Consider the following 19627-nt stretch of genomic DNA (forward strand, 5'->3'; position numbering starts at 1 on the left):
ATTCTCCAATCTTTCTGGCTTCCACTGGGACCATTAACAGTGAACCCATAAGATAATGAATCCGGTAGTAAGCTACCCAGGAATCCTTGCCATCTCAGCAATGGGTGGACAATCCAAAGAAGGCTTAAAAGGCAGAAAAAAAACTGCCCCAGGTCAAAGTGGTCTTTGTTTCTTCCTAAACACATTTCCTTGGGTAACATCTGAGAGTTCCTGCATTGACAACACAGTATTTGCACTGGGTTAAGAGACAGTCGCAAAGCTATGGCTCTAAGGCCCAGCAGGGGGTCCTTGAGAATAAGCCAGCGCACCTCTCCCAGCTTGGCTGCTGATCTATGAGATGGGAATCCTGCCTCCTCCACTCTTGAGGGGACTCATTTTCCCCCTCTAAGTCTCAGATTTCTTGGGACTATTTTTTTATTATTGGTCATGGCAGCTAGAATCTTCAAGACTCTCCAGCCTGAAACTAGAGTGTCCATTTGTTTATGAAATATAATGAGTAGTTTTCCTGAATGTTTCTTCACAATCAGTATTGTCCCAAGAGTGGTACTTGGCAGTGGGAAAGGGTTGAGAGTGGGAGCAGGAAGGTCCCCAGTGATGTGTACCATCGAGTGGCCAACAGCTGTCACTGAATGAGGGATAGAGAAGAGCCTCTCTCATGGTGAACAGAGTTGATGAGAATGTGCAGAGCTGAGAGATCCGTGGTCCCCTTCATCACAAAGGGAAATCTCTAAATAAGGAGAGACATTCCACAGACAGGCTCACACAACGACATGGTGTGAGAAAGGCCTCGTTGGTGGTTGATGGGCATCAGCCCATGGAATCAAGGAAACCCTGGGGTTAGGGGCACTAGTGTAGGAAGGCCATACTGTCCCCACCCATCGCAAAGGGTTCTGCTCAGAGCCCCTTTGACCATGGCCTGTCAGAATGACCTTTTTCTATTCTGTATACAGTATGGGGGCACTGTGTCTTTGTAGAACTCCCGTCTTTGTCCTGCTGTAGGGTAATACTGTGTGGAGCTCACCCATCCATTGGATAGTGACCAGGGTAACCAAGCTAACAATGCCATGGTTGAGCAAAGCCACAAGCAGTGTCTTCACAGAAGGCACTCAGCTTTTCCAGATGCTTCTGAGAAGATGAGAGTGAGCCATACTCCATCATAAGATCTACTGGGCAGATGAGGAACAGGGCCTTGATAGGAGGGAAAGAGATTGGTTTGAGAAAGGGCAGCTGGAGTCACCCAGGCTCAAGTCTCCTTGGCTGGCACAAACTGCAACACACACCTCACACATGCAGAGTGCTCATGTGGGTTCTAGAAAGTCAAGTGTTCCTTCCTAGTGTTAGGAGGAGAGAGAGAGAGAGAGAGAGAGAGAGAGAGAGAAAGAGAATATCCCAGGCTTGCCCAGGGGAATGCCTAGAGACTACTAAGGAAAGAAAGAGGATGGCTCTGTCTCCCTTTAGCATGAAGACTGGGTGATGGGGAACTAAGCACATTAGAAGGCTGAGGTGCTAGGGAGTTGGGAAGGCCCCTCTGTAAACAGATGACCAGGGTATGTCTTGTGGAACAGGCATAGGGGGCAGTGGTATAGGCTGACTGTGTGAGCAGCTAGAAGAATACAGGTAAGAGGGGCTGCAGGGGCAGTGTGATGGGTCAGGAGTGTGAAGAGAATCAGGAAAGAGGCCGATGCAAGTGTTTGCATTCACCAAGAGCACAGAGAAAGCAGAGGAGAGATTTTAAATTGGCATGGTGAGGTCTGAGGGACATTTGAAAGACAGAAGATGGGGTTTGACTAAGGAACCATCCTGGCTGATTTTGGCAGCAAGTGGGGACTGGCACCTTCAAGGAGACAAGCAAGGCCACCTGAGGGTGCTTTGTGCCCAAGCCGAGCAGCCCCATCGCTGGATTTGTCAGTGGGTGAGTAGGTCTCTCAAACATCCTTTATTAGGCCCCTGTCACTTTTTTCATTAGAGGCTTGGAAGAGTTCCCTCTGTGGAGGTTGCAGAGCCTCCCAATTACTGAATGTGAGAGAAAGCAGCATTTGAGTGGGGTCTCAATCTTGGGCAGTTGAGGAAATTCTCTGGGAAGTTGTCAACTCTCGAGAGGCAGCTCAGTATCCTTCAGGGAGCAGCTGTAACGAACTCCATAGCGATCTACTTTTTCCTCCAGGAGTCTTCTTTGGGCAAGTTTCTTTCCCTAAAGAACTGGGGCAAGTTAAGCTCTAACCTGTTCTAGAATATTCCATTTTCTTAATTTGGGTGTCAGGCTATTCTAAATCAAAGTAAATGACGGTCTCAGGAACACAGGCAGTACCCTGTACAGTTGTTGCTTCATGGTTCTTGCTTGCCTTGGTTTGCAAGCAGCCAGGCCTCCAGCCAGTCAGCACTGAACTAAAACCAAGAAACAGATTGAAGAGGCGCTTTGATATTGATGCCGGGCACTGTTGAGCTATAATTTAAATCATATATCCTAGGATGCCTTAACATAATCACTGAGGTTTTGCAAAAAACAAAAAAAAACAAAAAAAACAAAAAAACAAAAACAAAAACAAAAACAAAAACAAAAACAAAAACAAAAAAAGAATAGCTTTTATAGTCTTTTATCAGGTTGCTTAAGAGGAAAAAAATTACAATCTATGTATGTAAACAAGGCAAAAGCAATTCCAGCCAAGACTTGTCTCTACTTTCGAAAGAGAAAAACTTCTCAAAAACGGATGGTTTTATAGGAAATCTAATCTGAAGGGTCCACAATTATAGCTAAGCATTCAAACGTCTGATAGGTAAGGTTAATATGGCAGTTGTTTTTTTTTTTTTTTAAAGCTGTGATGTGGTCTATCTTACCAATAACCATCAGAATGGACCGCTTACAATAGGACTACTTGATAGCATAAAAGTCTCATTTCTTTGTTTATTTGACAGTTTTTGAAAATATACTTTGTTTTTGTTTGGATTAAGTGACAGGAGTATTTTGTTTCCAAATAGAAGAGACTTCAGAGAACTTTCTCATGCCAGTATTGCTGGCCTGCAGAGTCTTACACACAAGGAAATATGAGCGGGCAGATCAATACAATTTCTGTCCCCACATCAAAAACCCAGAGCAATGTTGAAATCCCAACAAAAGCTTTTTTTTTAAAAAAGAAAGATTTTAATTCATGTGTCACTCACAATCCACCACGATATATATATATATATATATATATATATATCTTCCAGATAAATTAGAACAGAGTCGTGGAAGTCACATATATTGATTAAAACATCAAGCAGTTATGCACAGACCAATAATGAATTACTTCATCTGGAAGATAAAACTTTGTGATATTTAAAATTACGGACTTGAAAGTAAGGAAAATTACCCTTAATTATGCAGAAGGGAGCAACACCTTAGCAGTAAACAAGATAAGCACCTCAAACAGCGCTAATAATTTTAATTAACATTTTCTGGTTTCCTTTCACCTCACTTCAAGGTCACCTACTGCGCTTCTCGGAAGGCATGGCAGCTGTTGAGTACAGCTCTCCGTCATCTCACGCACCGTCATCAGGATTAAGCAGCAAGAACATTTTCAGAGACTGACTTTGAGAATAAGCAATTGTGCACAAGAGTAAATATTGAATCCTGGCAGCCTGTTAGCAAAGACTTAAAAATGAACCGCAAATCTAATTTCCTAAGCCTGTTCAGATTGTAGCTTTGTCATTACTAAGTCCCTCAGTTTGAATTATGAAATACGCCTGAACCATTGAATATTCAGATTATAATCTTAGCAGAGGTGAATATAGCTGCCAATGCTGTGTTTAAACCTCATATATAACAGGACGCACACACACGGCATCTGGATCCTCTGCTGAGCGTCGATTAAAATGTTCATTTGTGGAAGGCTGATGATTTTGCTTAACTTTTTTATTCTCTTTTGTAAATTAAGAAACCAGTAAGAGTAGGACTTTATTCTATCAATGGGTTTGCTCCATGTCACAGATTTCATGTACAGGGTCACTTGGAATAGAATGTGTAGAGAAAGAATCTCATTAGGCTAAAATGAGTGTAAAATGTGTCAATTTGATCCAAATGAGAATTGTAGTAAAACCATGTTTGATGTTCATGTGCAATAAATCTTTAACATTTGCTGTGAAGTATTCGGGAACCCACAGGGAAATCTGTGTTTGCAATGGGGGCTCCTTTTCTGGGGTTTTCTCAATTATTCTTCATTGGCATTAAGCATACAGAAGTGAGAGGCAGAGATCTAAAATGGAGGTTGTTAATTCAATCCTAAAACAAATAGAAATGTACATTAACGCTAATTAAAGTATGTTAGGGAAAAAATGGACTAGTTTTGTTTAAGTGAAAAGTAAGCATTTGATGACGCTTTCCTACACACTTTAAAAAACACTGCCTTCCTCTCCCTGTCAAGGCTGCGGATGACGAGCTGAACCTGTGTGTGCTGCGTGTCTGTGATTCTTCGACTTGGTTTGTGAGGATATGTAAATGTTTCTCTCCTATGCTGAGCACGCGATGGCCATCCTCTTCCTGATTCATTTTTATTTTGACACATTCCTACTGTTAATTACTGCTGTGTTTCAATTTCCTCCCTAGTATTCCGGTTCCTTCATAATGGCTTTATGGTTCACTGGACCACAATGACTAAAACGAAAGATTTTTTTGAAACTTCTGGGAGTAATTTACAAGAACCACCACTTGTTAATTGTTCCTGGATGTTTAGGGTTGGCTGTCTGCTTCCAAAAGAATCACTCCACATGATTTATGTGTTGAACTGTTTCAAATATCTTGATAATTAAATATATTTTCCCTTAAATTATTAAAATGTTCCTTTACTATCTGACAATCTAGCAGCTTAGAGCTAAACAATGTACTTACTGTTACTCTTACTGTTACGTTAACCAATTCATTTGGGGACCAGGAACTTATTTTACTTTCTAATGTACTAAAATAATAATAATAATAATCACAAATATGTAATTGTAAATGATTATGAGAACGAACAGAGTACTTCTTCTGGAAGGCTGAAAGAAAATTAATTTCTCACTGTTGCTACAATTAAAATCACTTACAGAATCCAAAAAATAAAAGGAGAAAAACCAATATATTACCTGATAAGAAATAGTTGCTGTTTTGTGGCTAAGCTATAGATTCCTTTTGTCATTGGTGAGCTTGGGGGAACCAAGAACTTTATGAACTGCCAGGCTATGATTCTTTTAAAAGTCAGAGTGCCTCTTTCAGAAAAAAAATAATCTATATTCCCAAAAAATATGCTGATTTCAATGTTCAGTTGTCATGTGGATAAGAGAGAGATTCCTTAATGCCTTTGCCCTGGGTGTCCTTAGTTGATTTAGTTGACATACATGTTTCAGCCTATAACTACTCTATGTAAGTATCCACCTCTTTCATAAAGAGTATTCAAATCACTGCCTACTATTATTATGTAGTAATTATGTTTATTTATGTATTGAACACAAGATATCACTATATATCTCCCTAGTACTCTGGTTTCTTCATAATGGCTTTATGGCTCACTGGACCACAATGACTCTCCTGGAACTGGCAATCTTCTAGCCTTAGTCTCCTAAGTGCTGGGATTGCCAGCATCCACCTTTGTGCTTATCTGTCTCCATAAGACTCTGCTGCTAGCATGTACCCTGATTTAAAATATCTGCATCTTTAAAAATACCAAGATAAAACTAATCAACCCATGCCCTAAGCATTGCATTATGACCGTTCCTGGGGAAGAAAGAGGCGAGGTTGGGGAGCAAATCTTGCAAGGCCAAGTTGTACAGTCTAAAACCAGGATCTACTTAGTTGTTAGATCTCTGATGCTTACTTGATAACAAAGTACCAAAGAAGGGCTTGTCTGTGCATTCTGTTTGAGTTTGGAGTATGTTTGTCTATAGCAGGTAGGATTTTCTAATTACAGGTCTCTTTGAGTAGTACTAGAAGTGCTACCTTCTCCTGAGTGCACACTGTGCTGGAAGGAGACCCAGAAAACTCTTGCCATCTGAGGGATGATGTCAAATTCAGAAACAGTTGTTTGATTTGAGGATCACAGTTCCAGAAACAGAGGAAGTCTGGGCCATCCGCTTCACCTAGGGTAGCCATGTGTCTTTCCAAAAATCTGTTGCCAGTTTGCAAAAGCCATGCTGACCATAGGCCCCGCAGGGGGGTCCTCCTTGGAAACTTTTATAGCAAGTGTTACTTGTCATTTCAACGGTTTTAACAATTACCCAGGCTTTCCACTTCCTCCTCTGTTGGAGTCATCCTGTACACGGCTAAAACCTGTTTTTGTTTTCTAGTTTTAATTTACTGTTGCCTATATATTTGGGCTGGGATTGAAAACAGCCTATTAACCTATTTGAAGACAAGTGGGGAAAAAGAGTACTTGTCTCCCTGGGGCACCAATTGACTTAAACAGTTTGCTGATAGGACCCTGGAAGAGAGCCAGCACCTACATGAGATGCCTTCCCTAGTCTCCTTGTCATGCCTGAATCCCTAGGCATCCCATCTCGCTTCCCTAGCCATTCTAGTACATACTTGGGACCAACAGAAACACTTAGCATCCATCTTCCCAGCTGACCCCTCCAACCTTCCTCATTCCATTCTTCAACCTCAAGCTACAGACTGGTCTGATCATTCTTTCTACAAAACATGTCACTTATCTGAGTAGATTTTTTTTTCAGGTATTGGTGGCCTTATTTAGTCCTGTTTCTAATGGCTCCCAACTGATTGTTCTTTCTCTCTGTCTACAACCCATATTATAGACAGATTGGAGAAGTAGCCACGACCCAGGTAGAAACCCTACCAGAAAGACTTGCAGGTGGACTGTACTGCTCCTGACATGACACATGCATCTAGGAGATTTGTTAAGTATCACAGCCATTATCTCTGCATCCATTAAATTATAATAATAAAAAAAAACACTTTCTAGTTGCTGTGAGTTCTTCTTAGTACAAAATTTGCAGAGCCCTGGTCACTTTGTTTGGGATACACACTAGGCATTCAGTGACAACAGCTCCCTTTCCCCATAGTGACTCTTTCCTCCTTGCAAATCACCATCTCAGTCACTTGTACTCTGTCAATTTATAGAGCGCTCTTCCCTTGCCTTCTCTTACCTGTCAAAATCCTCCCTCTCCTCTAGACCTATTAAGTCTCCCTCACTTGACTTTGTCATCAAGTGGACAGGGTTGGGTCTCAGTCACTCCTGCCACCCTGGGGCCACTTCAGCACCTGAACAGTGCATGCAATCAACAAATTAGTCTTCTGTGAATAAATGCAATACAATACACCTCCTTCAATGAGCCAAGTCTACCTCCCCATCCCAATGTGAAGCAGCCAGCCCCCCTCCTCCGTGCTCCTGAGCTGTATCTAAGGTGATGTCTAACCTTTCGGTCTTTTAATTGGGAAGATGAGCCATACACAAACACAGCCATAATATATTGAGCTCCTTGGGGGCAAAGGCTGTCTCAGCTGCTATGATGGAAACATCCATGACATTCCCGGCAGACCCTAAAGGATTATTTTGATGGAAGGTGCTCCTCTCTCCATGTAATAGATCCAATTTAGCCAAGTGCTCCATCAAGCAAGTTACCAATTCTCTCATTGACTTAATTATAGATGTATAAAATTTGGCACAGATTACATAAGTGACTATTTAACCCGTAGGTCCCTAGATAAATTGTTGACATTGTTTTGGAAATGATCCCTAAAACTTGAGTTATTATATTTTTCCTAGTGCCAGCACAAAGTTTAGAGCTCGGGTGTTTTTTCTTTATGAGCTTCCCTCCCCCCCGCATTGTCCTGATCCTTATTCTTACAGGTCTCCTTCCAGACATCTTTGCCCAGTAATAATTACAGTGTGTTCCCAACCTAGCTGATGGCTGGTGTCCTCATTAAAGACCATTACCCTGAAAAGGGTGTTTATTGAACCTGGCAGAGTGCTGATATTTGTTAGACCCTGTCATATGGTTGATGGCGTTCAGTCAGAACTCATTGGGAGACAAGAATGAGCTGTTCTAACTGGTGCCGGCAGCGGGGATGCAATGTTGGCTCAAGATGGCCGTGTGAGTCTCCATGGTGCCCACAGGCCAGGGAAGGCTGCTCTGTCAGGTGGCTTCATTCCTCAAGTCACCCCCACCCTGAATTCCATTAGCTGCATTTCTGTTGGCTGAGAGGTACTCATATCAGTTGATAGAAATGATAGGAACAATGGCTTGTATGGATTCTGTGCCTTCTTTTGTATCATATGCACCGAGACTGCTCTAAAAGGATTTTAACCAAATAAAGAATTGGTAGCACTGGGAAAACAAAAGTAAATTCTCTGTAATATTAAAAATTATTGAGTTCACCAAGAGGGAAACCACCCCCATCATGACCTTACTGGAAGATGAAACAAAGATGGAGATTTTCATGTCAACTTCTTCAATTGAAAGACCTTGGTCATTGTCATTCTTTAACAAGTTGTAAATCCTGGTGATTGGACAATGACCAGAGCATGAGTTGAGTCCATCTCTGACGCCAACATTTCCCATTTACTGGTACTCAGCATTTTCAAATGTAGGTTTCTTCTTAGCCAAACTTATTGAGTCCCATGATGTTTTAGAACATTCTTGATGTGGGACTTACCATCAGTGGGTGGGCAATGTACCTTTATCAACATTCATTAAGATGTATGAGGATGCATGTCTATAAACCAGGGGTTATAGAAACACGAACTCAGAAAGACCTAAATACTTTCCAGAGAATGGACCCAAAGGAAAGATAACAACAGCTGTAGGTGGTCAGCATTTATGAAGGGTTCATTTCATGCCCTGGACCAGATATTACCAATAAACACCAGAACACTCCATCTGTTGAGACAGTCCGTATTCCTTCTTTGAGACAGTAAGTGTGAGTGTTAGCTCTTCAAAAGGAAAAAAAAATGGCGGGAGAGGGAAATCATGTAAAGGATCCAAAATATTCGGGATGCTGGAGAGCATGCTGAATTGCTGGGCTCTGATCAGAGCTAAAAGAGCTTTCAATGCCACACTCAAAAGATGTCACTCAAACAAGGGCAAACAGACTCCATAGGAGTTGGTGCAATGAGCCAGCGACTGTTATGGGTACTGAATGTGGAGCAGCAGACCAGGCATGGATTTCACAGTACCGCTGGGCTGCACAGTAGTGTGTTGCTTACGTGGAGAAGAGAATAATGGAAAGATGGGTCTGCAGCACCATTCCCAGCACTGCAGGACATGACAGGGCCCATGGCAGAAAGGGGCTTTATGAGATTGCCAGGTAGAGTTTTCCTCATAAAGCAGGAAAGACAGAAACTGGTTTCAGAGAGTGCTCAGCACGTGCAATTCAGATCGTCCCTTTTCCATCACCCTTATTAGAACTTCCATTCCGTTGGATATGTATGGCAATCACAGGCTGCTTATGCCTCCTGTTCACATTTCAGAAAGCTTGATGGAAGAGCTGAAGAGCTAGGAGGCACCTGAAGAGTCAGTGCCCCTCAGACAGTCCTCTCTCTATCTCACCCACTAGAATTAGGTCTCCAGATCACCTTTCAAGGCGTGTGCCAGGGAAGACAAGTCTGGGTTCCAACCTACTTCTTGGTTTGTTTTGATTTTGGAGGACATGTTTTCCGTCGAGTCAGATTATTTTATGAGAAAAAAAGAGAAAGAGTATGAACATTTTCAAGACAGTTAAGAGTGTTTACCATGTTGTCCCATCTCTTTATTGTATTCAGAGCATCTATCGTAAAGATCTTTCTAGGCTGTTTTCTCCTTTGATGGGGAATTTTGCTTCTCGGTGGATGGCTGAGAAGGAGCTCAACACATAGCTGGTCTCTTTCGTGCACCTGGAGGACCTCATAGCAGCAGTTCTTCAGAGTCCGTGATGATTTGAAAAGTCAAGAGAAAAACTAGAAGAAAGGCCACTGGGAATGATTGCTATTTGACCTGGGAAGAGATGGTGGTGCCATTGCCCAGGTAAACAGGTCTTTGAAAGGAACACTTCGGGGCTGAGACCCAGTCAATGGTAATTTTAGTAATGAGAATTCAGAGAAAGTAATTGGCAAACTGATGTGGATTTCAGGGGAGAAGACTAAAGAAGTGAGACATGCCCAGGAATAAGCGAGGTACAGAAAGGATCCATATTGAAAGACACAGAGTTTCCACTGGCTCATACAATGGATATCTATTGATGCTTCCTACTTGGCAAGACTTGATGTGCATCTTGCTGTCCTGGATGGATAAAGCACTATTTTTTTTTCTGAGGAAACAAGAAATAAAAGAAACATGCATGATCCAATTCAGGAGATGGAGGCCTGAGGCATTCACTGAACAGTATATATTTCCAGCGAGAAATGGCATTGGGGTGACATCAAGATATGACATGACCACTTGGAGTTCGTTGGGTGGTAGGGTATGTGGTCCAGACAGCACAGGTCTGTGAGACAGTGTGGAAAGCAGTGCAGCTTGGGAAAAATAGAAGCCATTCTGTGGAAGCAGCCTGTGGCAAAAAAGGAGGCTGAAGAAAAGGACCAAGATCCTGGTGCCTTGAAAGGACATCAGGACATGGAGAAGAGCCAATTACAGGCTCTAGCTTGTAGTAAGGTGTCATTACAGGATTTCAAAAAAATGCTATGATGTGTGCATCTATCTGACCGTGCATCTCAAAGTTCTTACATGTTTCAAATCCCAGTCCAGTGGGGCAATGTTGGGAGGACAAGTGTTGTGCTACAGGGTCCATGTCTTTGAGAATGGATACTAACTTTACTAGGAAGAATGCTTAGTTGGTTTGCCCCCAAAGGGATGAAAATGCTATGAAAATAGGGTAAATTTCCTATCTTCATGAAACTCTTCACATGCTAATGACATGCCCTTGGGTTTCTGAACTTCCAGAACCATGAACCAAATAGCTATCCATTCTCCTTGACTCACCTAGCCTCAGGCACTCTGTTGTAGCAATAACCACCCATTCTTGGTGAACTGTCTAGCACCTGATACTATTATAGCATCAGAAAACAGATTTATATTTTGTGCCAGAACTTCGTGTCATCTAGACCCCGGAAAGCTGTTGAGGAAGGAGAGATTGAACTTTTAGAAGGTAAGTGGGTGAAAGGGGGGAACAACCAGAAAGTGGAGCAGATGCCCGGCAGACACAGGGCTATTGGCAGCTGCAGTCTGGGAAGAGACTTTCACAGAATGTCGGGAAATGGAGGGTGAGCATGGCCAATCACTGAGGGATAGAAACAAAGGATGACTCTAGGTCTCCTAAGTCGGAGGATGAATGTGGGTGATCCACTCACTCAGAAGAGCAAAGTATGGAAGAGGGTTAAGATGTCATGCTGGAGATGAATCACTTACCTAGGGAGTTACCTCCAAGTAGGTATAGATACCAGAGGTGGAAGCAGGAGAATTGGGCCTTTATGGGCGACTACTACCAAGAATAAAGACATTTGCAGAGAAAGAGACACAGTGTGGCACACCAGACTCATATATGATCTGTTACCAGGATGTACAGACCAAAGTTTGAGAAGTGAAGATCTTTGAGGTGGCAAGGGGAAAAAAGGCTGCCGAAGCCAAAGGAGCAAGTTAGCTAACCAATGTCATTGATCATTGCTGCTTGAAACCTTAGGTGTGGACAAATTGTGTTGGTACAAGGGACATGCAGGCACTGCAGACATTCAAGGGACTACGCTGCTGTGGCTCAGGCAGACACTCAGTGTGGTCAGTTAAGTATGGCCTTCTAATACCACACACGTGCTATGGTTACCGCAGGCTACAGTTACAGCAATGCTGGGACTTGTACAGGTTTCCTATACTTGAATATTAGTTGTGTGTGTTTGTGTGTGTGTGTGTGTGTGTGTGTGTGTGTGTGTGTGTGTGTGTGTGAGAGAGAGAGAGAGAGAGAGAGAGAGAGAGAGAGAGAGAGAGAGAGAGAGAGCATTCAAGGTCACTCTGCCTCAAACTCCTGAGAAGAAAGGACTGCAAGTCTTTCAGAGCTCAGCAAAAGAAGCTCAAGCCATCTAAAGATGAGCAGACAGGCACACTCCAGAAACCCTGGCACTTGGATTGCCCAGCATTGTCATCTGGATGTTTGATGGCAGTTGGAAAAAGTCAGAGATTGGAAGACAATTCACAGTGAACGTTCCTTCCTACAGATAGGTACATTCATCCAAGACACACTGAAAGAAAAATATTAATTAAACTTGTTTGCATGTTTGGTTCATTTCCCAGGAGCTCACTGCCGCAAACGTAATGGTCTAAGCCTCTTGCTCTGAATTGCCTCAAACCCCACATGGGCCTCCTAGCATTAAGTGTGTAGTCCAGTCCTTTGATTCTCAGTTAATCTTCAGTAAGAGACAATCAAAGGCCATCTGAGTCTGTTCCCTCCAAGGAAAATGGCTATTGCACTGCGCCATGGTGTGCTCAGGACTGGGACCGTAGCATAGCTTGTACAGCGTGCATCATCAGTGGGGACCTTTGCCATCGTCACAGCTTCTCAAGCTGTTTCTTCATCCCAACCAAAAGAAGAGGCAGCTGGAAGTTACCCCTGTCTCTCGGTGTCATGTGCGGCCTGACTTGACAGAAGGAAAGAACTCGTGGTAATTTATCACAGACTGGAGGGCCTTTGGGGAGTGGACCAGTGAGCATGGACATCCCAGGTGTATTTTCCTGGAAAAGAAGAGGTAACACAGCCATTGATGATCCATCACTAAAAGCATCAGGGAGCAGAATGCTATCACTGTACGAGCTGGCCCAGCCCCTCCTTGTTTCTGAGTGGCATGCACACGTTTTTAAACAGGGAGCATCCCTTCTCCCAACATAAGCCTTTCCCTCGTGGTGGTCTCAGATGACCCTGTCAATTTCTTCCTGGGCCTCATGAGGTCATCACAATAAACAGGCTTCTTCCCAGGGGGCTCAGGGCAATCCTCTGCTTCCACTTGGTTCCAGTTGTTAATTATATTATATGGAGCCCAACAGATGTCTCTTCTTACAGCCAGAATGCATTTTCTCTCCATTCATATATTTTATGCTTTTGATTTACAGCTTGCATCCATTCTTGGCTGTGGTGTGTGATACTGAGACCATTCACTGGAATGCAAAAGCAGTCAATGCATGGCGCCTCTGCCCTGAGGAGCCTCCGAGTGACACTGGGCTGCTCACTGGAACACTGGGCACCTGCTAGTCCCTAGTGATTTTTTCCTCTACTACTAATTTGAATTCCTTTGTATCCATGTCTGAGGCCTTCATCAGGAAGGCACAATGGGACACCTGGGCTCTGCCTTCCATCTGCCACCCACCCCAGGGTGGCACCTGCTGTCAGATGCCAGCTGGCTTTTTTGCGTGCAGTTCCTTCTGGTTCCAGACTTTGCTCTGATAGGCATGCATGCTCTCAAAGGAGGAGAGCTACTCTAACCCTGAGACTGATGAGGGACCCACACAATGGTACCAACATTGCTGCAATCTGTGTGGGTTCCTGTCGAGGCTTAAAGGGCTTAGATGATGTCATTGAACCAGCTGCCTGGAGTCCCTGGGCCTGAGCAGCACAGGTGTTCCCAGACCCTACCATGACCCATGCAAGCTGATATCTTGCTGCAGTGCTGAGATATGGAGGGCTCTGGCTGGGGTGTGGGGTCCCACTCTGGGGCTTTGTACCCTCACATCTCCATCTCTATCCTCTTTTCAGCCCACACCTGTCTGGATTGTGTTCTTTGATTTGTTGAGATCTCTATCAGCTCTGTGTCCCACTCTGCATCGATTCAATGTGTGCTCTCCACTCCAGTGCCCCAGATCTCATTCTGGTATTCCCATGAGTCCCCGAGGGCAGACTTCGTCCTCCTCACTCTTTCCTCTCACCACTGCAATGCAAGGCTTTGAGAATCACATGTCTGCAGCCTGGGTTGTTCTTATGAAGGCTGGACTTATGGAATTAACCAGACCTCAGCATTGCTAGCCAGGCTCAATGTCACGTGTCTTAGGCAGAATTCTAATCTTCCCATATTACTTTCTTTTCCACTGTCCTTTGCTCTCATGGCATAGGTGACCTCCTACCCCTGGCTCTCATAGCTTCTCTGACATTGTTCATCACTCCATGTCATAGTTACTTTCTCAACAATATGATACACACATACACACACACACACACACACACACACACATACACACATACACACACTGACAAAAGCAACTTGAGGGAGGAAGGGTTGATTTGGCCTCAGGGTTCCATAGAGTTCACAATACTTCCTGCCTCCCTGTAGCCTGTAATCAACAAGGCACCCTGGGAAATTGACTATTCCTGTGTAGAGCAGATGCTTTCTGGTCACTCATGTTCCTGTCCTCTGTCCTCCTGCTGAGCAAACCTGTCTCTCGTGGAGCTGATTCTCTGAGTCTCCATGTTTGTCCTGCCTCCTTTCTACAGACCTATACTTACAGATACCCTGTATTTTCCAGAAACCCTTTCATGAACGCCCTTTTCTCTGAGGGAAACATTCTCAAGATGTGGCTTTTGGAGCTTGCAGAGTCACTCTGTCCGTGTGTACAACTTGTCTCCTGTCAGCCAATAAATAGTTGTAGGCTTCCCCAGTCAGGATCCTTTCCACGCTCAGCCCTGTAGACATCAGTTTGGTCTGACACAGGAATGTAGCTATACAGGGGAGTGAGGACAGGTGACAGAGGACTTCCACAGGACCTCAAATAATCACTGTGCTGATTTTCAGTCTTAAGACTGAATGTGACTTACACAGGGGTAAGGTTGATTAAATTAGGATAAAGACATTGAAACATGGACAAATAATAAACACAGGAGATTGGTTTGCAGAGACATTTTTTTTATTACGTATTTTCCTCAATTACATTTCCAATGCTATCCCAAAAGTTCCCCATACCCTCCCCCCCACTTCCCTACCCACCCATTCCCATTTTTTGGCCCTGGTGTTCCCCTGTACTGGGGCATATAAAGTTTGTGTGTCCAATGGGCCTCTCTTTCCAGTGATGGCCGACTAGGCCATCTTTTGATACATATGTAGCTAGAGTCAAGAGCTCCGGGATACTGGTTAGTTCATAATGTTGTTGCACCTACAGGGTTGCAGATCTCTTTAGCTCCTTGGATACTTTCTCTAGCTCCTCCATTGGGGGCCCTGTGAGCCATCCACTAGCTGACTGTAAGCATCCACTTATGTGTTTGCTAGGCCCTGGCCTGGTCTCACAAGAGACAGCTATATCTGGGTCCTTTCAGCAAAATCTTGCGAGTGTAAGTGCAATGGTGTCAGCGTTTGGAAGCTGATTATGGGGTGGATCCCTAGATATGGCAGTCTCTAGACGGTCCATTTTAATGAAAAAAAAAGGATGACCACATGTTGAGGGGGAAGATAAAATTTAAAAAAGCAATTACATTCAATATTGTATTTATCACATTAATGTAAAATAAGTACATATCATGCCATTGACCATGGAGATATATATGTCAAAAGAAATTTAAGAATACTGTTTTTAATTTTATTTATATTTTTCTGTATCATCTCAGTGTTTTTTAATGATCATACATTGTTCTAGTCCTAGATGTCTAACCAGCATTCAGAAGGCTAAGGCAGGAGAATTGAGAGTTCAAGGCCAAAGTCTATACAGCAAGGCATTGAAAGAACAAAGTGGAGAAAAAGAGAGAAGTAGGTAGAGGAATGAAAGAATGAGGGAAAGAAGAAAGGAGAGAAGAATGGAGGAAGGGCCAGAGGAAGAGAAGGAGGAAGGAGAGGAGGCAGATCTATACCATCCCTTCCTAATTGCTCATCACCTTTACATGCTCCACTCTCCAGTAACACCCCTGCTCTACCCACACCCCTGTTTCTGAGATTCATATTCAAACCCATCTCCACATTTGTATCTATATCTCCAAACCTATATCCACATTTAAATTGAGAGAGGAAGCAATAACAACAAACACTACAGGAACACATCATATGACCAAACCTATGACCAGACCCCTCCAACCAGTTCCACATCTGCACCACATCCACAACAGGTGAGTGGAAAACTAATAATTATTGAAAAAAACTAATAACCATTAATATATCATAGTAGCTTCACTTAGACTTTTGACCCAGATCCTTCTATTCTGGGGAATTGTCTTCGTTAGGGTTTTACTGATGTGAACAGACACCATGACCAAGGCAACTCCTAGAAGGACACCATTTAATTGGGGCTGGTTTACAGGTTCAGAGGTTTAGTCCATTATTATCAAGGCGGGAGCATGGCAGTGTCCAGGCAGGTGCATGGTGCAGGTGGAGCTTAGAGTTCTACATCTGCATCTGAAGGCTGCTAGTGGAAGACTGGCTTCCAGGCAGCTAGGATGAAGGTCTTAAAACCCACATCCACAGTGACACACCTACTTCAACAGGGCCACACTTTCTAATAATGCCACTCCCTGGGCCTAGCATATACAGATCATCACAGGAATCTATCGTAGGCTGCAGATAGCATTGTAAATTCTGTTTAATAGATTTACCATTATTTGTAATTGGAAGGGATAAATAACTAAATCAAACCACAAATAAGGAAGGGTTGTTTTATAACCAAATAATCTGTAATTGTTAGAAATCATGTTTTCAGTATTTGGGAGGCTGAGGCCTAAAATTGTCAGCTTAGGAGATTGGAAAGATGGCTCAGTGGCGAAGAATAGATACTGCTCTTGCAGAGGACCCAAGTTCAGTTCCCAGCATCCTTAAGGTGACTTACAAACACATATTACTCCAGTTCCAGGGGATCTGGCACCATCTCACCTCCTTAGGTATCTATAGAAATGTGGTATGCATACACTTATGCAGAAAATCACAATCAATTGATTGATTGATAAATAAATAAATAAATAAATAAATATTTTTAAAAGATTGCAAGTTTAAATTCTGTACGACCAAATATCAAGAGAAATTTTTTACTGGCTGGGGATGTAGCTCAGTAGTACAGTACATGCTCTGGACTATGAGAGCCCTTCTATTCATTCCCCGGTACTGACAGAAAGAGGGGCAGAGGGCATGCTGATAGGGAAAGAGAACTTTGATATTTTGGTATAGCCTGTCACTTCTCATCTTAAACACACTAGGGTGGCAGATAAATCGAGAGAGGAAGCAATAACAGCAAACACTACAGGAACACAATCATAAGGCCCAAGCCCTCTGGACTCTCAGACAGGACAACAGACAGAAATTCCATGTGACACTGGAAGGAGCTACTGCAGAAGCCAGTGACCACTCTCCCCATGTTCTGTGGGACCCACAAGCCTCCCTTAGAACCACTGCTGGAGGTTCCCATATCTGAAAGGTGACACTTAGGCCATGGATGTTTGCTCTTCACCAGGAGCTGCTTTCTAGAGAGAATGAGACAATGGAGACACCCTCACGCCCAAGCCCACCCATAGTGACAATAGTCACAGAGACCACAGTTTCTCTAGCACACTCTTGGTGATGGGATTTTAGGTTAACATGGCACAGAGGAGCCATATGGTGAGAGCAGACCAGCTAAGTCAGGTTGGGAGTAGAAAGGGGCTTAGGGCCTCACCTCTCTGCAGACTAGAAATACAGCAAACCCAGGAGCCAGCAGTGGCTGGGTATTGAGCAAACACGGCACAGTCACCAGAGAAGGCACTTGCTCCAAAGCAAGTGAAAACAGGAGCATTTCTAAAATCTACAGAGGAGAAAAAGATTCTAGAGAAAATGCTAGACCCCAGAGTTATAGCTCAGTCCTTTACCTACTTTAAAGATGCACCTATTTTAAAAGGCAAGGAATTGGGACACAAAGAAACATTAGGTCAAAGCAGCCTTGGTGAAATAGGACCAGCAGGGACTTTCAAAGATGTAAATCAGAATGGAAGCTGTGGAGGAGCCCACTTGGAAGCACACTCTGTTGAACGTGCCAACAGAAGTAAGCCCAGAAGGCAGAATGAGAACATCCCACAAACAGCTTTAAGAAAGCATGGGTTACAGCAAGGGGCCAAAAGCAGTGGAGAAGACATTCCCAGACTCTTCTGGAATCACTAAACATCAGTGTTATTTGAAATTCCAAAAGCAGAGATAAGGGCTACAGCAGAGAATCATTATCTGATGAGAATAATAGCTAACAACCACTTCAACTGAAGGCACAAAGAAGTCCTCAAATTGAAAAGGTGGTTTGAGAATTTACTAGAACAAAAATCAGTAATACACTGTAGGAAAACCACAGAACACCAGCAAAGTCAGACAGACTGGGAAGTTACTTACCATGAGAAAGGCCGAGGGAGAGAAGAGGGCTCTGTTGCAGAAAACAAGTCCAGAGACTGAGGACAGCCTTAAGTAGTTCAAAGTTATGAGAAGGAAACACTATCATGTTTTTGATTTTGTATTTAAATGACTATTATTTAGAAGCAGAAAGAATGAAGAGAAAAAAGATAAAGGAAAAACGCAATACTTGGGAGATAGAGGCAGGATGATCAGGAGTTCATGGGTAGCCTGGGGCACTTGAGAGGCAGAGAAGAGGAGAAGAAAGAGGAGGAGAAAGTTGAAGTTAGTTTCAGATAATAAACAAAGAGTAAAAAAAAAACATTCTACCTGAAGATCTTCACTAAAAGGAGCCTCACAGACTTCCTTCTGCAAGAACGAAATCCAGCTCAGAGGGAGAAGGGGGTGCAACAGATATTGATGAGATACATCAGTAGATTTAATTAATTATTGACAATCAGCACTCATAATTAATTTGTGTGCTTTATACAATGAACTCAACCCAAGAAAAGAGTAACATGGAAGATAAGAGTGGGGCAGAGAATCAGTTTATCTGTGGTTACATTAGCAAGAGCCCTGGTTTTGCACGGAAATGAGACGTAGATGTGAGGACTGGTTACTTTATTATTTTATAGTCATTCTGGGGTTTGAACCTGGTGCCTTTTGCTTGGCACGCGTCTCCCACAGAGCTGTATCTCCAATGCATTTGACCGTTTTATTTTGAGGTGTAGTCTCAATAAGTTCTCTAGGCCTCGAACTTACTCTGCAGAGAATCTTAGCTACCAATGATTCCAGGCTCACAACACCAGGCTTGGGCTCATATTTATTATTCTGAAACAAAAGTTAAGTACTTCAGTTAACCATCTGAATAAGGAATACAATCTAATCTCCCAGATCCTTAGAGATGATAATGGAAAATATTCAGGAAAAAAAGAAGAAAGACAGAGGAAGGGAGGGAGGGAGGAGAAGAGAAAAGGGAGGAGGGAACAAGGAGGGACTAAGGGGCTAAGGAAGAAAGTAAGAAAGTGTTCTCTTGGAGAACATGGAAGAAGAAACACACAAAGGAAGGTGTTGATAAATGGACAACAGGAAGTTAGGTAGTCCTTATTCTTTTTTTTTTTCCTTTTTTTTAATTAGGTATTTTCCTCAATTACATTTCCAATGCTATCCCAAAAGTCCCCCACACCCTCCCCCCCCCCCATTCCCCTATCCACCCATTCCCATTTTTTGGCCCTGGCATTCCCCTGTACTGGGGCATATAAAGTTTGCCTGTCCAATGGGCCTCTCTTTCCAGTGATGGACGACTAGGCCATCTTTTGATACATATGCAGCCAGAGTCAAGAGCTCCGGGGTACTGGTTAGTTTATAATGTTGTTCCACCTATAGGGTTGCAGATCTCT

At 43.2% G+C, this 19627-nt stretch overlaps 1 long non-coding RNA gene across 1 annotated transcript; it reads left to right on the top strand.

Moving 5' to 3' along the window:
• Window positions 1-760: 760 nt before the first annotated feature.
• Window positions 761-4122, top strand: Gm36849 (predicted gene, 36849). Its single transcript, NR_169138.1, has 3 exons — window positions 761-1139; window positions 1818-1912; window positions 3462-4122. It is a non-coding gene; the product is annotated as a predicted gene, 36849 (long non-coding RNA).
• The last annotated feature ends 15505 nt before the right edge of the window (window positions 4123-19627 follow it).

Source organism: Mus musculus, chromosome 7, assembly GCF_000001635.26.
Source record: "Mus musculus strain C57BL/6J chromosome 7, GRCm38.p6 C57BL/6J".
Lineage (NCBI taxonomy): Eukaryota > Metazoa > Chordata > Mammalia > Rodentia > Muridae > Mus > Mus musculus.